This window comes from Periplaneta americana, chromosome 7 (assembly GCF_040183065.1).
Source record: "Periplaneta americana isolate PAMFEO1 chromosome 7, P.americana_PAMFEO1_priV1, whole genome shotgun sequence".
Lineage (NCBI taxonomy): Eukaryota > Metazoa > Arthropoda > Insecta > Blattodea > Blattidae > Periplaneta > Periplaneta americana.
In genome coordinates, this window is record NC_091123.1 from 95,466,246 (window position 1) to 95,490,364 (window position 24,119).

Genomic DNA, 24,119 nt, shown 5'->3' on the forward strand with positions numbered 1-24,119 from the left:
AAAATAATCGTTTGTATGCATCTGAAGTCTGATTAGTGTAATATGTAGCTAATCGGCAATGTACGGAATTGGGTGAAGGAACTGGCCATCCTACCTCATTATCTCCTGGCCTAGTTGCCTTATAAATGTTGACTTGTTGGTATCACTTGTGAGGATCAGATCTGTCTTCGAACTGTTAACTAAACAACAACAGCAACAACAACAACTATTCGTTGTATCCAATTGGCATTGTTCTCGCTAGTAGGATATTACTATCCAATTGCAATAACCACTTGCGGCCTCCCATGTTGGCGGTCTGGGTTCGAGTCCAAGTTTGACCTGAGATTTTTAGTTGACATAGTGAAATGTTATATCCTTCATATTATTATGTCCGGCATGTTTGCTGCAAGTGGTTCAAAATTACATGTTGGAGGAGTATTTTGTAATTTAGACAAACATTTTCAGTGCAGATGACACTACCCAACATGAAATGTATCACCCTAAAGATAATACATGTTTTTAGTCCATTGTCATGCGTAAATTCTGAAAAAAAAAAAAAAAATGCTTAAAATGTCACATCACGTCACAATTTTTAGATATTTTTAGGTATTTTAGATATCCTATATCGAAAACGAGTTCGCATGCCACCTGGTAACACGCGTGTCATATGTTGGCTACACCTGTCCTACACGATTACTTACATACTTACAAAATGTAAAGATGAAAATGTGTTATTTGTTATACCATCTAACCTATGCCTTTGTCAATTATCAGGATACCGGTAAAATCTGTCTTTTCTTGTAGAAGTAGACATCGCAAAGAGATAAACCCAGGTAGAGACCGGTCTGACACTTCTGATGGGGTTGTAAAGTAATATTATTTCCTGCATACATCATGATGTAGCATGTTATTCTTACTAAAAACAGAACCGGAAATTTGTCGGTAAACAAAAATATTTGAAGAAATAGCTTATCTTATTCCTTTCAGGACAATACATTATATTAGCCGGAAGTTGAATATACAACCTGGGTGATGATGTCGCCTACCAGTTTAAAATACGCGTACTCCTCCTGTGAAACGAATCATTCTCATTGTGGATGTGTTGACAGCAGTGTAGTATATTGTGAAGTTTCTTTTTCACTTACAATTAGTGTAATTTTTTTCAGAAGTAATTCAGTGTTTTAATGAAGCAATGCAAATGGCTAGTTCACATCGGAAGTGCAGAAATAATCCGAATAATTTTTGCTACGTTTGTGGACGGTTTACTCCCAAACATCAGAGGAAAAGATTTATAACATTAATAAACATTCATATTCTTTATACTTCGGATGTCAAATTGATGACCAGGAAAAACATGGTCACCTCATCAATGTTGTATCATTTATACGACAAATCTTAGATTGTGGTTACATGGCAAACTCAAAGCGTTACCATTTGCTGTACGGCGCGCGGCGTGGCGAGAACCAAAAGATCATATTAATGATTGTTACTTCTTCATGACAAATATATCTGGCATGTATAGGAAAAGTGAACACGTTCAGTATTCAAATATACCTTCTGCCATGCAACCTGTTCCACATAGCGAGGAGTTCCACATAGTAGTGATAGTAATGGTGAAGGAAATAGTGATCAGGGGAAATATAGTTGTTCCCGGAGCCAAGGCCTCTACTTCAAAAGATCCTGACTTTCAACCAGATAAAATTCTGAAAGTGAAAAACATTTTGTAGAGCAAGTAGACTTGAATGATTTGGCATTTGACTTAAATTTGTCGAAAAAAGAATCTGAACTTCTAGGTTCTAGGCTGCAATAATGGAAATTACTTGAATCTGGTACAAAAATTACAGGGTTTCGAAATAGACATATAAGACATTTGAAAAATATTTTGCTATGGAGTAGAATATGTGTATCTGTGTAGACGTTAATAGTTTAAAGAGTGAACTAGGGGTTGAGCATAATCCAGATGACTGGCGATTGTTTATAGATTGATCTAAGTTGAGCTTAAAAGCAGTGTTACTTCATAATTGTAATGAATTTCCATCTGTTTCTGTTTTCCATTCGTACGTCTTAAAGTAAGTTATGAAAGTATGGCTAAAATTGTGCGTGTTTTTAAAATATGAGGATCATTGTTGGAAGATATGTGCTGACCTTAAAGTAATTGGTTTGCTGCTAGGTTTGCAAGGGGGCTTCACAAAATATTGTTGTTTTTTGTGTTTGCGGAACAGCCGTGCTACAGAAAAACATTATGTGGTATTTAATACAACAGCGGGACAAGAGGCAGGAATATGTTCCAGGGGAAAGTAATGTAAAAGAAACAGCATTGGTTCAGCCTGATAAGATTCTTCTTCCTCCTTTACATATGAAACTTCGGCTGATGAAGAATTTTGTTAAGGCATTCAACAAGGACGGTAATGGATTTACATATTTACAAGGCAAGTTTCCACAGTTAACATACGCAAAATTGAAAGAAGGAATTTTTATTGGACCTCAAATCAGAAAACTCATGGAGAAAGAAATGTTTGAGAAAAATTTGCAAAAGGTTGGATTAGCAGCGAGGCAATCATTTAAAAGGGTTTTGCGTGGTTTTCTCGGAAACACAAAAGAAGAAAACTATAAAACTTTGGTGTCAAATCTGTTGAAATGCTACAAAAACATGGATTGTCAAATATCTTTGAAAATCCACTTCCTTCATTCACATCTAAACTTTTCCCGGAAAATCTGGGCGCGACGGCTTCATCCATTTCCATCATGGGGAAGAGGTAAGGTCGTAAGGATCCAGTAATGATGGGGGATTACTGTTGGTTTCTTGTGAGGGAGAGCAGGCAGGAGTACAAGAGAAAAATCACTTACTACCAAACTCTTTTAAGCAAAGTTACAAGTATGTTTCCTTAAAATATGGCCAAAATATTATTGCATTCATATAAAACAACATTTTTGAATTAATCCTAACCCAGCATGAATACATCATAATAATTAATCTAACATAATATTTTATCTGAGACCGCGTATGCGAGATTCTAAAAGTGTTTATATCTTTTTAACCTGACATGATAGATGATTTATATGGGGATTTTCAAAATCAGTGCAACTGTTTCGTTAGGAATCACCTATTTTTTTTTATCGCAGAGATATGAAAATTTTTTGGCTAGTGTCATTATTATTATTATTATTATTATTATTATTATTATTATTATTATTATTATTATTATTATTATCGGTATATTATTTCACAAGTGTTTGAAAAAATTACGAATATGTACGTAGCTGTGCGATAGAGTATAGTAGTAGAGCATTTACTTTGGAGCACAGGACGTGTTGAAACCATCCGCCGCAAGTTTAGAAACGCTAACTAATAAAAATATCAATGCAACGCAGATAAATTAGATCATAATATCAATTTAGAGACCAAGTATAAATTTTACCCCATTACCGTTTTACTTTTTATTGCCAATGCTAGATGAATAATTGCTGTAATAGAAGGGGCTGGCCGCGTAAATCTATTTGATATACAAGCAGAATATCAAGCTCCGAAATTAACCAGGCGCCTGTGATTGTGTGCTTTAGTTGTATAATCGAGCCGTTAATTTTAACATGATGAAGTCGGTTCTGTTTTCTATTTAGCTTGTTAGAGATTATAGTTGTAAATTATTGTCATTTGCAATTTTAAATAAAGTGTTGACTATGTCATGGGCTGTGTTAATCCTGGGATTGTAAACGACCTTTCACGGAAACAAACCAATATCGAAAACACAGAAAAATATTCGGTAATAGACTACATTAATTGTGGAGAGTGGTTGTTATTTCTACATATCTGATTTATGACAACAGCTTTTATGCATATTGATTGTATCTAAACACCACTACAATGCTCAGCAATGATGTACAAAATAGCACAGTGTAATCTGAAAATTAAGTTATGGCCTTCTTTGAGATAAATGATTTTGAAATTTAAAATAGTATTAGATGTTCAAGTTCTTGAAGACACCAAATTCTTGCTTATGAAGTCATCTACCAAAGAGTAAAATCCTCAAATGTCAACGATACGTTAAAGAACTTCATAATTATGTGCGGAATAACGAACATCAAGTCTAGAAGATAAACGAAACGTTTAGTAATGGAGATTACTGTATTTACGAAAAATAAATCTTAAAGAGAGCAGAGCAAAAATTGCGTCTGCTCCCTGTAGAAGGATTCATTCTCTTGGATCATTTTGTTACTTAAAGTGACTTCTGCAGAGCTGGGATTCTCTGAATATTCTTAAGGATTTCGCGATTACAGGATCTTGTTCTTTTATACTGTATTTTCAATCCCCACTACTATGTCACAACAGGAACTCCAACAATAATAATTTAACAGAGGCAGTAAATTTTTTCAATGAACGCGAGAATCAGTGGCAGATCCAAAACATTTTCAAGGGAAGGGACTGAGCTATATCATTCAAAATATTTTATAGTACATCATTATAAATTTTACTATATGAGAAAGAAATGATTTTATAATATTAATGAGTTTTAAATTTCCACTTTAACGCTTACATTACACACACCATGAAAACCTCAAACATCGTTGACGTACACGAGCGAACTATAGATGACTTCTGGTTTCTATCGATGTCTTGATGGGTGTAAAGTAATATCAGATTGTTCAGTCGATCTTGGCTCATGGTTGATTATCGAAATGTGTTCATTTCTCTCGAAGTAGAAAATGACTTTTCTACTGTTTATTTTTCTTTATTTTAGTTGGTTATTTAACGACGCTGAATCAACTACGAGGTTATTTAGCGTCGAAAGTTGGTTATTTAACGACGCTGAATCAACTACGAGGTTATTTAGCGTCGATGAGATTGGTGATAGCGAGATAGTATTTGGCGAGATGAGGCCGAGGATTTGCCATAGATTACCTGGCATTCACCTTATGGTTGGGGAAAACCTCGGAAAAAACCCAACCAGGTAATCAGCCCAAGCGGGGATCGAACCCGCGCCCGAGCGCAACTTCAGACCGGCAGGCAAGCGCCTTAACCGACTGAGCCACGCCGGTGGCTTTTCCTTCTGTACGCACTGTTTTAAACAGAGTAATAAGTAGCTGAACCAGGCACTAGATATTCGAATCTTAATTAAAGACAAGATTTTATTGCAAATGCATGTTTTTATATAAACTTGCTACACTTCTCAAACTTTGTAAATATTCGTTTCATGACTTATTGAGTCAAAATTAGTATACTTTTCCTGTGCATATTTGCATGTCTTGGCCTTTTTAGAGATGAAGTCATACATAATGCATATATTTTAGATTTTAGGTGTAATAGAGCATAATTTAAAGGTTTATCTGGGATATTACGTCCATTTTTGTACCTTTACTGCATCTTATATATAAAAGTCAACGTGGCTATGTATGTATATATGTATGTATGTACTCAATACAAATCTACACGCTTTGACCGATATTTGCCAAAGTTTGCACATTTAATCTTCATAACCCAGAGAAGAACATAGGCTACATTAAAATTGGACAGGTGGACGTTAAATTATTGAAAACAATAAAAATTAGAACGTAAAAAGGCCTTTGTGATATTAAAATGGCCTCTTCTACAATCAATTGTTTTTTTATTGACGTCATCCAGTCACGTCTTCTTCCGTTGTAAAAACGGCCATATTGTTATTGGAATATAAAATAAAATACTATTAAATTAAAACTACGTAAATGAGGTACGATCTCTTGGTTGAATGTATCATGGGCAATAATATACAATACAAAATGACATAAAACACATTTGTTTAGTTTTTATAAATTCAAAATCAAACATAATGGACAGCAAATGTAAAACATTCATAATACTTAAATTCAAGCTCTTCAATAGATAGCTGTCTGTAGCGTAGTGCAGTGGCGGCTGGTGGTTTGAAAATATGGTGGTGCACAATGGATATTGAAGAGGAGTTAAACATACTTTTCTTTAAACTTTAAAGCCGTGTATACCTGAGGGCGTATAAATATAAAGCTAATTTATATGCAATTAATAAGTAAAATTACTAAATACAAGCATACCTATTTATACAGAAAGTCCATCCGTCTTTCCTTGCTGCTTGCAAACTTCTCAATGACCCTCTGATTGAAGTCTGGAATAGCCATGATGAAGTCGCGTTCAATGGACATCGCCAAAGCAGATAGTCTTTCTTGAGACATGGTGTTCCTAAGGAATGTCTTAATCCTCTTCAGGGTAGAAAAACACCTTTCTGCTTCTGATGTTGTCATGGGCATTGTTACTAGCATACTTAACAGTTTGAAGCATTCACTTAGTGTATCACAAAGATTGTTTTGTCTTATGAAATATAAGAGACCTAAAGCACCGGACATAATCCTGAATTGTTCCATTCCATAGAGCACTGAAAGTTCTGTTCTTAGTTTCTTTGCATCTAGAAATGTGTAGCATTCACTAGAAAATTGAAATAGTTTTTCTGGGAAATTTAAATAATAATCCGAGAATCTCTCTGGCAGAAACAAAGATGTTGCTGTCAGATGTCCTGTAAATTTAAATCGTTCTTTCACTTCACATATAATTATATCACAAACTTCTTTTGCTTCCCTCTGTCTTACGGATTTTTCACTTTCTTCATGTCTCATCCTTTTGTTTTCATGTGCCGGAAGAGTCTGGAATAGCTCATCTACTGATTCTCTAATTTTCACAATTTCACTTTCGAAACATTCAATTTGAACTTTTACCCATGCTGGATCAATTTCACGCTTTTGTAGCTGGTTATATAGAATGTCTACAAAAGGCATTATTTTATGAAAAAATGTCAGCCAAAAAACAAAATTCTGATTGCTCAACATTTCAACATATCCAAAGGCTTGCTGAATGGTACTATTGCTGCTGACTTCGTCACTTTCAAGAAGGGTCTTCATACATTCAATGAGCTCTTCTCTGTATTCAAACACAGTGTTCACAGACCTCGATTGAAAGTTCCATCTAGTCTGAACTGAACGAGGCAAACGTTTTTTCACGATTTCATCAAGAACTGCTGTTCTTTGTGTCTAGTTCGAAAAGAAAGAACATATCCCTTGTAGATTCGCAAAGAATATTTTCACATTCCTGTTTACTGACGAAGCATGCAACATAATAAGGTTCAGTTGATGTGCGTGGCAGTGAATGTAAGAAGCCTTTGGAAAAGTTTCTTTGACAATCGCTTGTACTCCATTAGAAGAGCCTCTCATGACGTTTGCCCCATCATATGTCTGTGCTATGAGCTTATTGGGATCCCCTTCAAGATGGCGATTAATCTCAGTAACAATGCAATATGCCAGAGATTTAGCATCATGATTACGTGGAGTTAGAAAATTCCAAAACCTTTCAATCGGTTTCCCATTAACTATATATCGGAAAATAATTGACATTTGAAATGTGCAAGATATATCAGTTGTCTCATCTGCAATTACAGATACATAATCTCCTTTTTTTATCTCCACGGAAATTTCATCCTGACATACTTCTAAAATACACTGCAATAGTTCGTTTTATATTGTCTTTGATGTCCCTTTAAATACTGTAGCTTTTTCAAGGTGCGATTTCAAAGCTCCATCCAGTTCAGCACTAAAGTTAATTAAAGCACGAAATACTCCTGGGTTGGAAGATGTTTCACTTTCATCATGGCCCCTGAGGGATAATTCTGAAGAACCACAAAATCGAATACAATTTATTATAATATTCAAAATGTACCTATTATTCGTTACTTTTTGATTGTGTAGTTCAATTGTTCTTCTGTAACTAGAATCCAATTGAGCAGCAATATTAGTATTTCCAAGAATAATGAGATTCAGAACGTTTGTAATGTGAATGGAAGAATTTTCATGTTTTTTTTATCCTGTCATGGAGATGATTTATATCAGTCACGCCCTTATTAACCCCAGCTTCTTCCCTGCCACCTCCGAATAACAAACACGGGAAACAAAACAGAGCATTTCTTTCACTGCAGCCACATATCCAGTCATTTTTATTATATATCTCAGGGTTAAATTTTCTCACGAAGTTCCTACTCTTGCTCTTAATTTCCTGGCATATGTTTAATGAAGGTGTAGGCCTTCCCAATCTTTTTATCTCTAATTTTTCCTCCAATCTTAATGAGGTAAAACTCGTTGAAATCAGGGATGCTACGTTGTTCATATTTAGTTTAACCTATTGAAATGAAAATACGCTAAAATTACATACCAGTCTACAGTATTGCCATTTAAAAAACCGTCATGCGTTCATAATGTTATACTTACTAATGCCACAACACAAAATAATTTCAACACATTTAAAGAAAATAACACATATTCACTCCACAAGTACGATCATGAAAAACAATTGAGTATAGAATCGTCATCAGAATGCTACAAAGTACCATGTGCAACGTTTTCGTTCATAAAATTCAAATGCAGCTTTCGTAGGCTGTCGGGAGATAGCAGCACCTATTGTCAGAACGACAACTCTTAGAACTTTAAAGCAAAGTATTGTGCCGTTTATGTGCATGTAGATTGAGAAAGTAATATGCGAAATATGCGACTGTTCATTGTACAAGCGGAATGAATAAATTTTTCATGCTTATTACTTCGGGCAAATGTCTAGTTGAAACAGATTCTTTTCCAGTGAATTTAGTTTCTTCTACACTGACGTTGGTGTCCATCTCTGGGGGTGCGACAAACCGTTCTCAAGAGGAAAGCAGTAGACCACGCCTCTAACCCCCCTGTCCCCGCACTAGCCGAACATCTCTATAAACTGCCTTACATAGGTTTTCAACCGTGGTGGGAATATAATGGTGTAGCAGACGGTTGACTCAAACTCGTTTTCTACTGCGCATGTCGTCACTTGGGAAGCAGCAGCGGCGCGCTAATTCGCACCGCAGTGCTCGAGGAACAAAACAAACAGCTGTTGTGTGTACGTGCACGGTGTTATTTCTTTGTTTATATATATATAATATTATATTTAATGTTATTCTTGTATCAGTAATGCTATTAATGTGACACATGCTATTAGTATGCCTGGATGTGCAGTATCTGGTTGTTTCAGTTACAATCGAAAAACAAAAGGAACTGACGTAAAATATTATAGGTTTCCGAAGAATGAAAACTTGGCAAGACAATGGTTGCATGCTTGTAGAAGGGAGGATGAAGTCAATTTAAAGCACGATGAGTTTTTTCGCATGTTACTAAATTTTATTTGCTTCGCAACTCATTTGCAAAATATATTTTCATGTTAAACTTATTGTTTGACTATTCCATAGATTGCTTTGAGGGAAAAGAAAGGAAGTAAAAATCTTTAGACTTAATGTTGTTTCAGCTCGAATATGTTCTCTTCATTTTGAGGAGTCAAGTTACCAAGTACCTTTAAAGACGAAACTCCTAAATTATGAACCAAAAAGCAGTCGTAATCTGAAAGTAGACGCTGTACCCACAAAAGCTCTGGCGCAGTCTTGCTTGAAACGAAAATCAACAGATAATCTGAGATTGAACAGATGTGAAAAACGGAGAAGGAGAAAAGAAATTCATGCCATCATTGCCAAATAGTTCATGTACTCTTCAGGCCACTTCCAAAACAAATTCAGACGAACATGTATCAGAGGATAGTGCATTAGTCTAAATAACGAAACGTGAGTAATTACAGCAATTATATAATTATAATAACTATTAACTAGTATGTTCCTGTTTATCATATTGTTAAAATGTTTCACATATGAGTCGCTCCGCAGAAGGGAATAATTTTCTCATAGTTCTTCAAAACTTTCTAAGCTAAAAGGACTTAATTACTTACTTACTTACAAATGGCTTTTAAGGAACCCGAAGGTTCATTGCCGCCCTCACATAAGCCCGCCATCGGTCCCTATCCTGTGCAAGATTAATCCAGTCTCTATCATCATATCCCACCTCCCTCAAATCCATTTTAATATTATCCTCCCATCTACGTCTCGGCCTCCCTAAAGGTATTTTTCCCTCCGGTCTCCCAACTAACACTCTATATGCATTTCTGGATTCGCCCATACGTGCTACATGCCCTGCCCATCTCAAACGTCTGGATTTAATGTTCCTAATTATGTCAGGTGAAGAATACAATGGGTGCAGTTCTGCGTTGTGTAACTTTCTCCATTCTCCTGTAACTTCATCCCGCTTAGCCCCAAATATTTTCCTAAGCACTTAATTACATGTCTCATAAAATGTTAAAGCTGTGGTATCTTTTAACAACTTCCAGACAGAAAAGGCTTCAGTAAATGGAAGGATTCAATTGTCTCGAATGTCAATAGAGGAGCAAAAAAGGCGTCAATCAATGGGCATAAAATAATTATTTTCTCGCTTAACCCTAGCATTATCACGGATGGGAAAAAAATTGCCACCCTTTTCATTTTCTAAATTTTTATGAATCAATGAAATCTGACAGCTTTCACCTTTACTCTATTTGTCTCTAACATGATAAAGTATGCACACATGTGTACTGTTTTAGATTTAAAATATAGCAGACTAATAATTTGAAGTATTTGTTAGTGGACAGATTTTACCCACCCTTGGCATTTCATATGACCTACACTTTTAAACATTTTCTAGTTTGAATTCTGTGATTTTTGTCCATTGTTGTAACTGTTTGTAATGCCGTTAAAGTCGTTTACTGTTTCAATTCTCCATTTTACCATTTACTTACAGTGTAGAAACTTGAGTTGGTAAATTTGTTCTTTATTTATTGGTGTTTATTCAAATCTAGTTGTATTCAGGGATACAGAACATAGACATGAGTTGTTTTGTGGATAATAGCAACCTTAATGTTTTGGGTGAAAGTGATATTATAGTGCTATTGGAAACTGATTTACCGGCGGAGTTGAAGAAAGAAAATGATAGTGAGGAAGATAATACAGAAGTGGTTGTGAGGGTGAAACAAGGTCTATTTCAAGTACTAGCTGCTAACAAGAAAGCCGTTCACATTACGAAAATTAATGTCAGATGTGGCAATTGTGGACTTAATTTGTGTAAAAATATTCAGATATTAAAATTGTGTGCAGAAGCATTTTACTAAAAGAAATATGCAGAATCACTGGAATGAAAAACTGATGTGTGTTTTTTTTAAGTAATGTAAAAATGTTGATTATAAAACTTTATTGAAGGTATTTGAGGAGCTCGGAATCAAAACACGTTAAGTCCACATTTTATCGAAAATGCGTTTTTTTTTCGAATTTGCCTTCTTTTAGGGACACTTCATCATGCTACACTTGACATTTGTTGCAATTCACATTTTCAGCCTCTTTAAATCCAGCCTGAAATCGAAGGTCTGATTCAGAACGTATTGCGTCCATCACCCTGAATGGATCAAACCGAGCTGAGTCCATGAACTTAAGATATCTTCTAACGAAAGCAGTACACCAGAATGAACGTAATTAATTCGACACCTGCCTTTAACATATGTTCATTATTGACTCTTCTAAAGTTTGCTTGTTGCTACCTTTAAGTTCATGTAGTAAGATTTAAAAGGACGGGTTTATTGCCTGGAATCTCTACTTAAATCTCCACGCGCAGACAGTGAATTGGTGGTGTGCAGTAAGTGGCATTTAAAGGCAGGTGGAGGTCGTTTGCAATAAACATGGGTCTTTTACTACAAATTGTGATATTATACTCATAATTTGGTAACAGTTTGAACAGTATGTTAAATTTCGAAAGACTCCAGTACAAAACATTGTTTTCACTCCCATGTTGTTTCGCTTCTTTCTTGTGAGATTTACAAACTTTGCTTCTTTTTCTGTGGGTGGTAGGTATATGACGGGAGGTGGGGAAATAAGCCCAACAGTTTGCTTGTAATATTGTAGTCGTAACTCCAGCATCCCTTCCCCTTTCACTAACGCTTCAGTTAGACAAGGTTAGCCCTCTATAAAATGCCTGCTTCCAGATAAAGTCGAAGATTTGTATAGATCCTTTCCTTCCTGGGTTTGCTTCCCTTCACGGTCTTACATGCAATTACGTAGACATTGAAAAGCTGAAAAGTACCATAAACATTATATTGAAGAAACATTTCTGTAGTTTTTTTTACGTATTTTCCAATAATGGAGAAGGGATATAAGACTTCATTCTGACACTGACCTGACAGTCAACCCACAACATAACGTTATTGTACTCTATTACGCCCTTCAGTTTCACCACTGTTTATTCCCCTTCATTGTTACCCTTCTTTCCTTTATGTTGACCATGTGAATGTTGTGCTTCGTAGACAGACCTTTTCTGTCATGTCACTTTACTGCCAATAACTCTTACAAGACCTCGATTCTGATTCCCTTTCTTAAACTTTGTTCATTCCACTTGGAATGCAGGACAGAACTTCACTGCACTTTTATTCAAACAGAATTCTGGAAAACCTTTCCCGTATATTTACAGGAAAATAACTCCTCTTCTTCACGAAAGATCGTTTTACAACATACAACAACCCTCTAAATAGCTTGAAAAAACTGCATTTGACAGCTTGAATGAAAACTGTCAATAAAAGTCGCAGGATCACAAAGAATTCATGTCTAGGCGGCTATGCTTTGGGAGAGCATCACGTTCCTGACAAGACGTTAGTAGGGAAGGAATTAATTAATACAGCTTCTTGGTATTTATAATCAATTAACCTACCCCACTTCCAAAACCTTACGGAGCTGAGCTAAGCTAAGCTAGCAAGCTCCGAGAGAGTCTGCAATGCTTCCCGAGTGACGTCATTACGTAGTAGGAGAAAGGGCGAGGCTGCGCACTGCTTCACCATTATATTCCCACCACGTTTTCAACATCTCTGCAAACCAAGAGGCTCGGAGGCTCCTGCAGACGTACAAAACAAGACGCCAGCTGCAGATAATCAGCTGAGAGATTAGCAACATTACTGGGGGGTGTACAAACCTGCAACCCCCTTGAGAAGCCGCCACTGGCGTAGTGGTAAGATGAGTGATTATAGTGTAAGGGATCACAGGTTCGAACCTGAGCTCAACTCCTCTTTTTTTATTTCGATAATTTATTTACATTATTTTAGATACGTCATTTTATTTTAACCCGCCATAAAGAGAGTTTTACTACATAAATAATAAACCCGTAGTATTTTATTTATGCTCTCTCAAACAAAGTTACCATACAATTATACTGTTATCTTAATATATATGGTAAAAGTGAATGTGGGTATGTATGTTCTATATACAAATCTACACGCTTTGACCGATATGTGCCAAAGTTTGCACATTTAACCTTAATAACCAGGATAAAAACATAGGCTATATTAAAATTGTACAAATGGACGTTAAATTAATTAAAATATAAAAAATTGAAATAAATACGACCAAACATGTCATATTAAAATGCTATCTTCTATAGTCAATTGTTTTTTTATCATTGTCTTTTGTATTCAACATCGACTTTCACAAGGCCATGGAAATTATAACATGAATAACATTGTTGGTAAACATCATGAAGGCTAAAACTAGATAATTCGTACAATAAATATCTTTACGCAGTCCATGACCGTATTATGAATTTCTCGATGCAGTTGTAGATAGTGAGCAAGCTGTGTTTTATCCAACTGAATTCTAGAATTCTTTCAAACTACAAGGATTGCTACCACATAATTTACTTAATATTGAATAACCAGACGTACTACTGCGAAATATTAACCTACCAAAATTATGCACCAACATGAATTGGTGTGAAGAACCCATGCGAAACGTAATAGAAGTCGCAATATTAACCGGAAAAACGAAAGGATAAGATGCTTTTATCTCACGTATTGCTATGACCCATTCTATTTAATGCAATTGCAGTTCAGTACGACTAGCATTTGTAATGACCATATTAAAATGAAGCTCAAGGATAGTACCTCAAAGTTGACTTAAAAACTGCGTGTTTTTCACATCCTCGACTATATTTTATACAAAGGAGTGGGGGAAAAAAAATTACACATACTAAAAAGAAATTCAATGATATTTCTGTCATGTTGCTAATGTTGTATGTGAATGTACATAAGCCGACTGACAATAGCATTGTATTAATTCTAAAATATACGTCTCTCAAAATATTGTTGTTCACGTCCGAAAATATGTTACTGCGAAATTCTATCTGTATAATCACGTTGCAAATGTAGTATGTTATGCGTTGTGGAAATAACAATCTCTTAATTTCTAAAATACCGTCAAGCCTATACGTCTCTCAGAATATTAGTATTTATGTTAAAAAAAATGACTTATTGAAAGTTTATATTGTATCTTTATTCTGTGTATAAAATAAGAATTAATAAAATATGTTCTGAATTTGTGAGATATAGTTTTCCAAGTCATATTTAGAAAAAACTGGGTATGATATAAGTGGGTGTACAGCGGTCAAGGGGTAAAAAAATCTTCCAGTATAAATTAAATTATATATGTACATATTGATTCGATGCTGAAACTGATCAGAAAGAGGAAAATAAATCATATTATCGTTGGGTTTTACTTTGTTCATAGTTTGATTTTTCTATTATTTTATTTGTATTTCTGGCGGTATGGAAGAGAAGGCATAATGGCCTTAACTATACCAGAATAAATAAATAAAAACAAATATGTAAATAAAAAAACCTTGAACGTCAGGCACATGATGACATGTTTTCTTTTCGGTGCCTGATTTATAACTGTTTTCAATTGAGTTAACGCTGGCAGGCATTTCGCTAAGGAGTTCATCAATTCATGTAAGTGACTTTAAGTAAAGAATAAATCTTAGCTTAGTAAAGGCAATTCGTTTTGGTTGTCTATAATTAGGTTTCCGAGATTTCCGAAAATGTAATAAGCAGTTTAATTAAAAACAGAAGCAGAAAGGAAAACCCGTGCAACGCCGGGTGCTTTTAGCTAGTATTTTATATTAAAAGTAATAATAATAATAATAATAATAATAATAATAATAATAATAATAATAATAGTAATAATAATAATAATAATAATAATAATAATAATAATAATAATAATATCTATTTATTCTGGCGAAGTTGAGGCCATCAGGCCTTCTCTTCCACTTAGCATCAAAAGAAGCTAATACAATTAATTGCAGTAATACAAGTTTATGATTGCAGGCTAATATTCAAATAACACTACAAAATTGATACAGTCATACAATACAAAATAATATAAGTCTTAGAAGTTACACTCAATGTACAAGTCGTAAGTCAACCAATATTACAAATTACAAGAATTACAAATTCAAAAGTAAATTAGGCCCATAACTATACAACACTGAGGAAAATTACATATACACACAAAGGAGAATTAAACATGAATGAAGAATAAAGAAAACATTTTCAGAAAAATGAGTGAAATATGTAGGCCTGCTAACAATTAGTAGGATTGCAATGAAAATTTATAATTTCAATGATAAACGTACATACAACAATCATGATAGGATAAAGGAACGGGAAAATTAAATCTGAAGCTAGGAGTTATGTGGTTAGTACTGGTCACGTATTTGAATAATTTACTTTTAAATTGCAATATCATTCGATAGTTCCTGAGGGAGCTGGGTAGGGAGTTCCAGAAAGAGGAAGAATAGTGAGCTGTTTTTCTGGCAAGGCATAGATAATTAAGGGTCATTTTTAGAACGAATGCTCAGGCTGTGATATGAGGACAAGAAATTAAAACGCACTGAGAGATAGTTAGACGAAGAAGTATTGATGATGCGATATAGAAAAATTAGTGAATGAATATATCTTCGGTCCTGTAATTTTACCCATTGTAGCGTTTCAAGGGTGATGTCGTACAAAATTTTGTCCAATATTCTTTCGAGAAGATTAATTCCATATGTAGTTGAAATTATTGGGGATCATCAATGTGGTTTTAGGCGTAATAGATCAACCATTGACCAGATATTTTGTATTCGACAGATAATGGAGAAAAAAAATGGGAGTATAAGGGTACAGTGCATCAGTTATTCATAGATTTCAAAAAGGCATATGACTCGGTTAAGAGAGAAGTTTTGTATGATAGTCTTATTGAATTTGGTATTCCCAAGAAACTAGTTCGATTAATTAAAATGTGTCTCAGTGAAATGTACAGCAGAGTTCGTATAGGTCAGTTTCTGTCAGATGCGTTTCCAATTCACTGTGGGCTAAAGCAAGGAGATGCACTATCACCTTTACTTTTTAACTTTGCTCTAGAGTATGCCATTAAGAAAGTCCAGGATAACAAAGAGGGTTTGGAATTGAACGGGTTACATCGCTGCTTGTCTATGCGGATGACGTGAATATGTTAGGAGAAAATCCACAAACGATTCGGGAAAACACGGGAATTTTACTGGAAGCAAGTAAAGAGATAGGTTTGGAAGTAAATCCCGAAAAGACAAAGTATATGATTATGTCTCGTGACCAGAATATTGTACGAAATGGAAATATAAAAATTGGAAATTTATCTTTTGAAGAGGTGGAGAAGTTCAAATATCTGGGAGTAACAGTAACAAATATAAATGATACTCGGGAGGAAATTAAACACAGAATAAATATGGGAAATACCTGTTATTATTCGGTTGAGAAACTTTTATCATCCAGTCTGCTGTCGAAAAATGTGAAAGTTAGAATTTATAAAACAGTTATATTACCGGTTGTTCTTTATGGTTGTGAAACTTGGACTCTCACTTTGAGAGAGGAACAGAGATTAAGGGTGTCTGAGAATAAGGTTCTTAGGAAAATATTTCGGGCTAAGAGGGATGAAGTTACAGGAGAATGGAGAAAGTTACACAACACAGAACTGCACGCATTGTATTCTTCACCTGACATAATTAAGAACATTAAATCCAGACGTTTGAGATGGGCAGGGCATGTAGCACATATGGGCGATTCCAGAAATGCATATAGAGTGTTAGTTGGGAGGCCGGAGGGAAAAAGACCTTTGGGGAGGCCGAGACGTAGGTGGGAAGATAATATTAAAATGGATTTGAGGGCTGTGGGATATGATGATAGAGAATGGATTAATTTTGCTCAGGATAGGGACCAATGGCGGGCTTGTGTGAGATCGGCAATGAACTTCCGGGTTCCTTAAAAGCCAGTAAGTAAGTAAGCGTTTCAAGGGAAGGTTTAATGTGGTCATATTTGCGGATGTTGCAAACAACCGTATGAGCGCGCTGCAATCTTTGGGCTAAATTATAATTCAAATCTGTTAGTAGGATTTCGCAATAGTCGAAATGTGGCATCACCATTGTTTGTATGAGAATACTTTGAAAGGGTAGAAAAATTTTCAGGCGATTTAATGAATGTGGAATGGAGAAGACAGTCTTGCATGTGTGTGTGACTTGGACATTCCATTTCAGAACCTCATCCATATACACACCTAGATATTTAACAGAGGGACTGAATGGGATTATAGATTTATTTAATTTTACAGAATTTCTAATAGCGGATTTTAAAATGCGTAAGAGCCGTTGTTGTCCGGCCTACTGTATTTTATAAATGTTGCTTCTTAGAATTTGGTGTTTCTGATCTTACAATATTTGAGTGTATCTACTGAAAACTACAAGCGGAAGGACTTTTGAATTGCAACGCGTTTACCCGAGAACTTCAGCTAATCCATTCATTCTATTGTCACACTGGAATTTCAAACCTCCAACTCTTGTTCTATACAAGCAATTATTATTCGAAGAATGCCTCTCACGCATCCCTTTCATATTTAGTAGTTTGTCGACAATATCGCTTACATGCGTTTAATTTGAACAGGTAGTACATGTACAGTTACTTTGTGAATTGATTTATTTATGTTTCTGTAGTGAATTGTGAAGAGTTAAGTATTTAAATGTCTCCGATTACATGTTTGAAAACAGATCATGTGACGCAATGGACAAACTTTGCAAAATTACCTATTGCAATAACGAAGTTGCAGACCCTCCTACCAATCATCGGTTCCCTTGAAATTATTGAAGCCATTCAAAAGTCTTTAGGATCTGCCTATATCTATGTGGATCTGGGTACGTCGGCTAAAGACTAGACAAAGTCATATTCCGATTATGAAGTTACGTGATCATTAAAAAAACTAATTTATAGTGAAAATGTTTAAGACTAAATTTGTCTCAAATTCTATAATTTAAATTAGCACCTGTCAATTCAGAAGCACAGAGGTCATTTTCAATGTAGTACAAAAACATTTTGACATATAAAAGCATGAACTTGATTAGTGAAAATTTTGAAAGAATGTTGGAAGTAGATCTACATTTTGCCATTCGAAATAAAATATAGGTTTTAATTTCGATAGTGCATATTTTAGTGTGCTATTCTTCATAGTGCATATTTTGTCATTTGTTAGTGTATGAATGCATGCATATTTGATAATGCATGAAAATCCTGTCTCTAGTAATAATAACAATTCCTAATAGCTGAGAAACTGTTGTACATCCCTAGTTGCCTATTTTTTTAGTCGGTACTTATTCCAATATGAATTTTGCAAGAGTACCTAACTTCCTTTCGACTTCATACGTGGAATCTGGTAAATCGTTTTCATACAAGAGACAGCTTTCAGAATATGTTTTATATTACTCTCAGTTCTAATTATTAATTCGTATATAATTCCTTGTAAATTCATCATTATCTGTAGTCTTTATTTCGAAGAAGATTCACTTTACTTAGAAATGAGGATATCTATATGAGTTATAAACTGTTGTGCTTTAGGAAGTTACATGGACATGTTGCCGGAATATTAGTGCTCTGTGTTAGACAGTTATTCAGTTAGAGAACAGAAGTATACACACTTAGTTCTTTAGCGAATGATGTTGTGCAGTGAAAGTTCTTGTGAAATATTTGTCAGTTACTTTCCTATGAGTCTGAATATATATATATATATATATATATATATATATATATATATATATATATATATATATATATATATATATTATACCCTACTTATGTTGTATCCATGCTCGAGTCAAGTAAAGGAGGGATCTTGAAATTCGTGAGTTAGTGGCCAAGTAACTGATAATCATTGTACAAGTGTCTCCAAAGTTACAAGGAACTGGAACTGTGTGATTGAGAACAATACACAGTTTATCTGAGTCAATGATTTCTCTTCCCTTTTAATAATAATAATAATGTCTTCATGAAGTTCCACTGCTGCTGAAAGCATTTTTCAAAATCTCAGAACAGAGTCATGTCATTGTACCCAAAGAGGCTTAATTTTTTTCACTTTTGTATCAAGAAATTTTTCCCATTTTTTGCAATAAAGCTGCTTTTTGTTTAGTCGAATGACGACCAAAATTGCAGCTTTCACATTAGTAATAACAGTTCTCCGATAATACTAGATTTCAGCAGTGATTGGAACATTGTGTTTACAATATTAATTGCTGCCCCTTAATAGTAGCTAATGTGATTTCACACCAAAAAATTCTTCCCCCGTATTTGTCCCTTCGACTTAAACTTATCCTCATAGTTCATTTAAGTAAAAAAACTCGGATCAGGAATTTTTTAATTATATCTATTTATTATTATCATCGAAAGTGTTTACTGAAAATGAGAGTCTCATAGCTCAACTACTAGAACAATTGCTTGTGGACTGGTGTGTCCCAGGTTCAATTTCGAGTATTAATGAGGCTTTACATGTTTCGAAATTTTCAGGGTCTACTCAGCTTCCTGTCAAATTCAGTATCGTGTCTTTCCCAGGGGTAAAGATCGTGGTGCTGACCACACAACGTCATTGTTCTGGGATCACCAAAGCATGAAGCTGTACTACCATGTCCCCTATGCGTCTTCATGGCTCCTATTTACTAAAAACACATTTGCATGATCGAAACTTGAGATATGGTTATATGAGGGAGTTCGGTTCAAAATCTGCTTATTGCAGTTTTTGTGAAATTGAGTTATAGGTATACCAAATCAGGTATTCTGGGACATACTCTACTAAATGTAGTAACTATGGGTATCAAATTCTATCATATTCCTATATAAAAAGGCGTGTAAAAGTACGGCTCCGCTGCAAAACCTGCTTCATGAATGAAGTTAATAGTGATCTCTCTCTCTCTCTCTTGAAGGGAGGAGGGAGTCGAAGGCTTGTACTGCAGCCTGAGGCCTATTGTGCTTACCAAAGTTAGTAGTGATACTCCGTGTCAGAATCTGTCTAATGAAACGACAAAATAATAAGGATGTATATTTTAAGGTTGTTAGAGGCGCACGTGTTTTCGCTTAGTAATGTAATAGCGTTTGCAGATTTCAGCAAGTCTTTCTGCAGTGTTATTAATCGATGAATAAGAAATATTTTGCTTTAATTCAGCGGTCATCAGCACAGACCACACTGGGGCTAGCGTTTTTTATCCGCGGAGAACACACTGCACTATGGTGCATTCGTAGCTGCTAGCCTAGCGGGTATGCTCTCTACATCTTCCTGCTGCACGACGGGGCACACGGGACGGCTCCGCTTACCCTTTACCCATTTCAGCGAGTGCTGACGACCACTAGTTTAACTGAAGCAAACATAGTTGACACGTAGTCATTTCAACGTTGGATTTATTTTTATTTATTTATGTATACTGAAACATAGTTTACGCGTACTAATTTCAACATTGGATTTATTTATTTATTCGTTTATTTATTTATTTACTTATTTATTCATTCATTTATACATAAAATAAAACAAAGAAAAATTTAAGAAGCTCATTATTGCATATTTTGACATTAGAACAATAGCTGCTACCGGTAAAAATGAACTTTCTTTCTTTCTTTCTTTCATTTATTTTATTCCATAGATCTTACATGAGCAATGAAGCTTTAAGATGTGGAACATGTCAACATTTTACAATATTACAATTACAATTTTTACAAATTTTTATAGTTTTACAATTTAGTAATTTTCTACAATTTTTACAATTTTGTACAATTTTTTTACATTTTGGCGAGATGTAGTGAGATGAGATGAGGTCCGAGGATTCGCCAAAATATTACCCGGCATTTGCCTTTTCGGTGGGGGAAACCTCGGAAAAACCCAACCAGGTAATCAAATCAAAGGGGTTGATGCTAAGGACTCGCCATAGACCATCCTTTAGATTAAATACATTTATAACTCTCTTAATATTCATGTTAGAGATTTAACTTTTTCAGGCAAGTTTAATAATAAAAAGTGTACGAGTATAAAAGTCATTAAATATTTAAAGGCGCTAACACAAATTCTGTGCAATTTGTGAAGTTTTAAAAACGCTTATGAGTTAGGATGACCAATACAATTAACAATTAACCGCATTGTGTCCTTTAGTAAAATATACTGTTGTAAATAAACGTATTCAATGTTATTTAACATTTTTCTACATAGACATAGAAGTGCTTTGGAAGAATAGCCTACCTACAATATGAAGATCGTTTTTATAATATCGCAAAACGAACATATTATGAAACACATAAACTTAGCAATGTTATAAGCAGTACTATAATTACTAACGACATCTAAATCGTTAAATAAAATTCAAGGGCAAAGGGGAATGCAATGGAAACCCTCATTTTTATATATTTGGAAAAAGGTAAATAAATAGAATGAAAACATGCATTAAACGTAACGCCACAAATAATTTAGCATAATGCTTAACAGTTTGGCAGAAAAATGTTGAGTTGTTTCTATGAGATCCCTTACTATAAAATGGAGTGTTCAACGTTTCTACCTAAATTTCTCCATTTCTGCTCAATGTATGTTACCATTATATTCCCCCAGACTCTTTTATTTGAAATGATTAGGGAAAACACGGGAATTTTACTGGAAGCAAGTAAAGAGATAGGTTTGGAAGTGAATCCCGAAAAGACAAAGTAAGCTTATATGATTATGTCTCGTGACGAGAATATTGTACGAAATGGAAATATAAAAATTGGAAATTTATCTTTTGAAGAGGTGGAAAAATTCAAATGCCTGGCAGCAACAGTAACAAATATAAATGATACTCGGGAGGAAATTAAACACAGAATAAATGTGGGAAATGCCTGTTATTATTCGGTTGAGAAGCTTTTATCATCCAGTCTGCTGTAAAGAATCTGAAAGTTAGGGTTTATAAAACAGTTATATTATCGGTTGTTCTTTATGGTTGTGAAACTTGAACTCTCACTTTGAGAGAGGAACATAGGTTAAGGGTGTTGGAGAATAAGATTCTTAGGAAAATATTTCGGGCTAAGAGGGATGAAGTTACAGGAGAATGGAGAAAGTTACACAACACAGAACTGCACGCATTGTATTCTTCACGTGACATAATTAGGAACATTAAATCCAGACGTTCGAAATGGGCAGGGCATGTAGCACGTATGGGCGAATACAGAAATGCATATAGAGTGTTAGTTGGGAGACTGAAGGGAAAAAGACCTTTGGGGAGGCCGAGACGTAGATGGGAAGATAATATTAAAATGGAATGAGGGAGGTCGGATATGATGAGAGAGAATGGATTAATCTTGCTCAGGATAGGGACCAATGGCGGGCTTATGTGAGGTCGGCAATGAACCTCCGGGTTCCTTAAAAGCCAGTAAGTAAGTATACTCTTTTATTTGACCTGCATAACTGTTGTTATGAATATGTAAACTTCCTTAAATATAAATTTAAAAATTACAGAACATTTTCAACATCTTCGTTGTAAATGAGCATGCTATATATGAGAGGGTCCCGTCCAAAACCTATTAAGTACATAATATTAGATGTTGAGAAAAATGAGAATTAACTTATGTAGATCTCAGTAACCATGAGTACCTGCAATTCTTTTTTTGATATAAGTTTGCAAGCATAATACATTCTTTTCTATTAGAATCCAAAATGTAAATAGATTCGTCCAATTAATTTATCAGATGATTATGTTTAAATTGTACATTAAGCAGGATTTGCAGCGGAGTTTCTATAAAGCATCAATATTATAACAGTATATTTTACTGAAGGATAGAATGTCGTTAATTGTTAATTGGGTACTGCTGTAGTTGAAACTTCGTTTTATCACTCATATATATTATATTAGATAAACATAAAATGGTTTAACTCTTTGTTACGATAGGTGTAGAATTTTATTTTTCAATTACTTGTATAGCAGTTAAAATCAGATACCAGGCTTGAATTAGGCTATGCTTTTCGACATTTTGACAACAACGTATAAAGAAAGCATACGAACAATTCAAGATTCAACTGTAAAGTAAACATGAAGAAAGAGACAGCTCTTTTTGTACTGAACAGAATAATGAATAATGAAAACACACGGACAACTCAAGATTGAAGAATCAACTTTGAAGTGAGCTTGAAGAGACAGCGTTTTCTGTACTGTACATAATAATGAATAATAATATAAGCACACGAAGAAACCAAGATTTAAGTACCAACTGTAAAGTGAGTATGAAGGGACAGTGCTTTCTATATTGAACAGAATAATGTGTAAGCACACGAACAACTAAAGAGTCAACTGTAAAGAGAGCATGAAGAGACAGTGCTTTCTGCACTGAACAGAATAAAATATAATATAAGCACACAGAGATCTAAAGGTTGAAGAATCAAGTGTAAAGTGAACATGAAGGGAGAAATCTTTCTATACTGAAAGCGAAGGCTAGTGAACATAACTCTATCGATTATTTTGTTATAGTCAGAAAATATTGTAAACTATCAATAGGCCTATCTGCTAAATATTTGAAAGTGTAAAAATATGATAGATAGATAGATAGCTTTATTGATATTGTTTACAAAAGTACAAAACTTAATAATTTAACAAAAGATCTATATACAAATGTAGTTCTACATAATAAATATACAATTTCCTAAACTAATTAATCTATCGCAAATGACAATAATTTATTGGTGCAAACTTGCACTTACGTCTTGTTTTAGTGCATGTTTAAACCAATCGTGATAATCCTTAAGACTTTAAACCTTAATTATTTGCTCCTTTTCAAAAATCTAATTGTAATATTTAGGTCTTATTTGTGTAAAAATATGAAACAAATAGACTAATAAAAATTCTTTTAAAATAGAAACTTTGTCGAAATATTATTGAATATACATTTTTATATTTATTTAGATACGCCATTGCAGATTTCTCGTTTCTACTTCTTTTTCATACTCCAGGATACGAAATGTCATATTTTTACTCCTTATATGTACTTATAAGACATTCATAGCTTAAAAAGATCATAGTGAATAAGTAAATTGGGAATCCCTGGCCCAATATATCTATGAATCTAGCACTGAAACCTGCTTCAG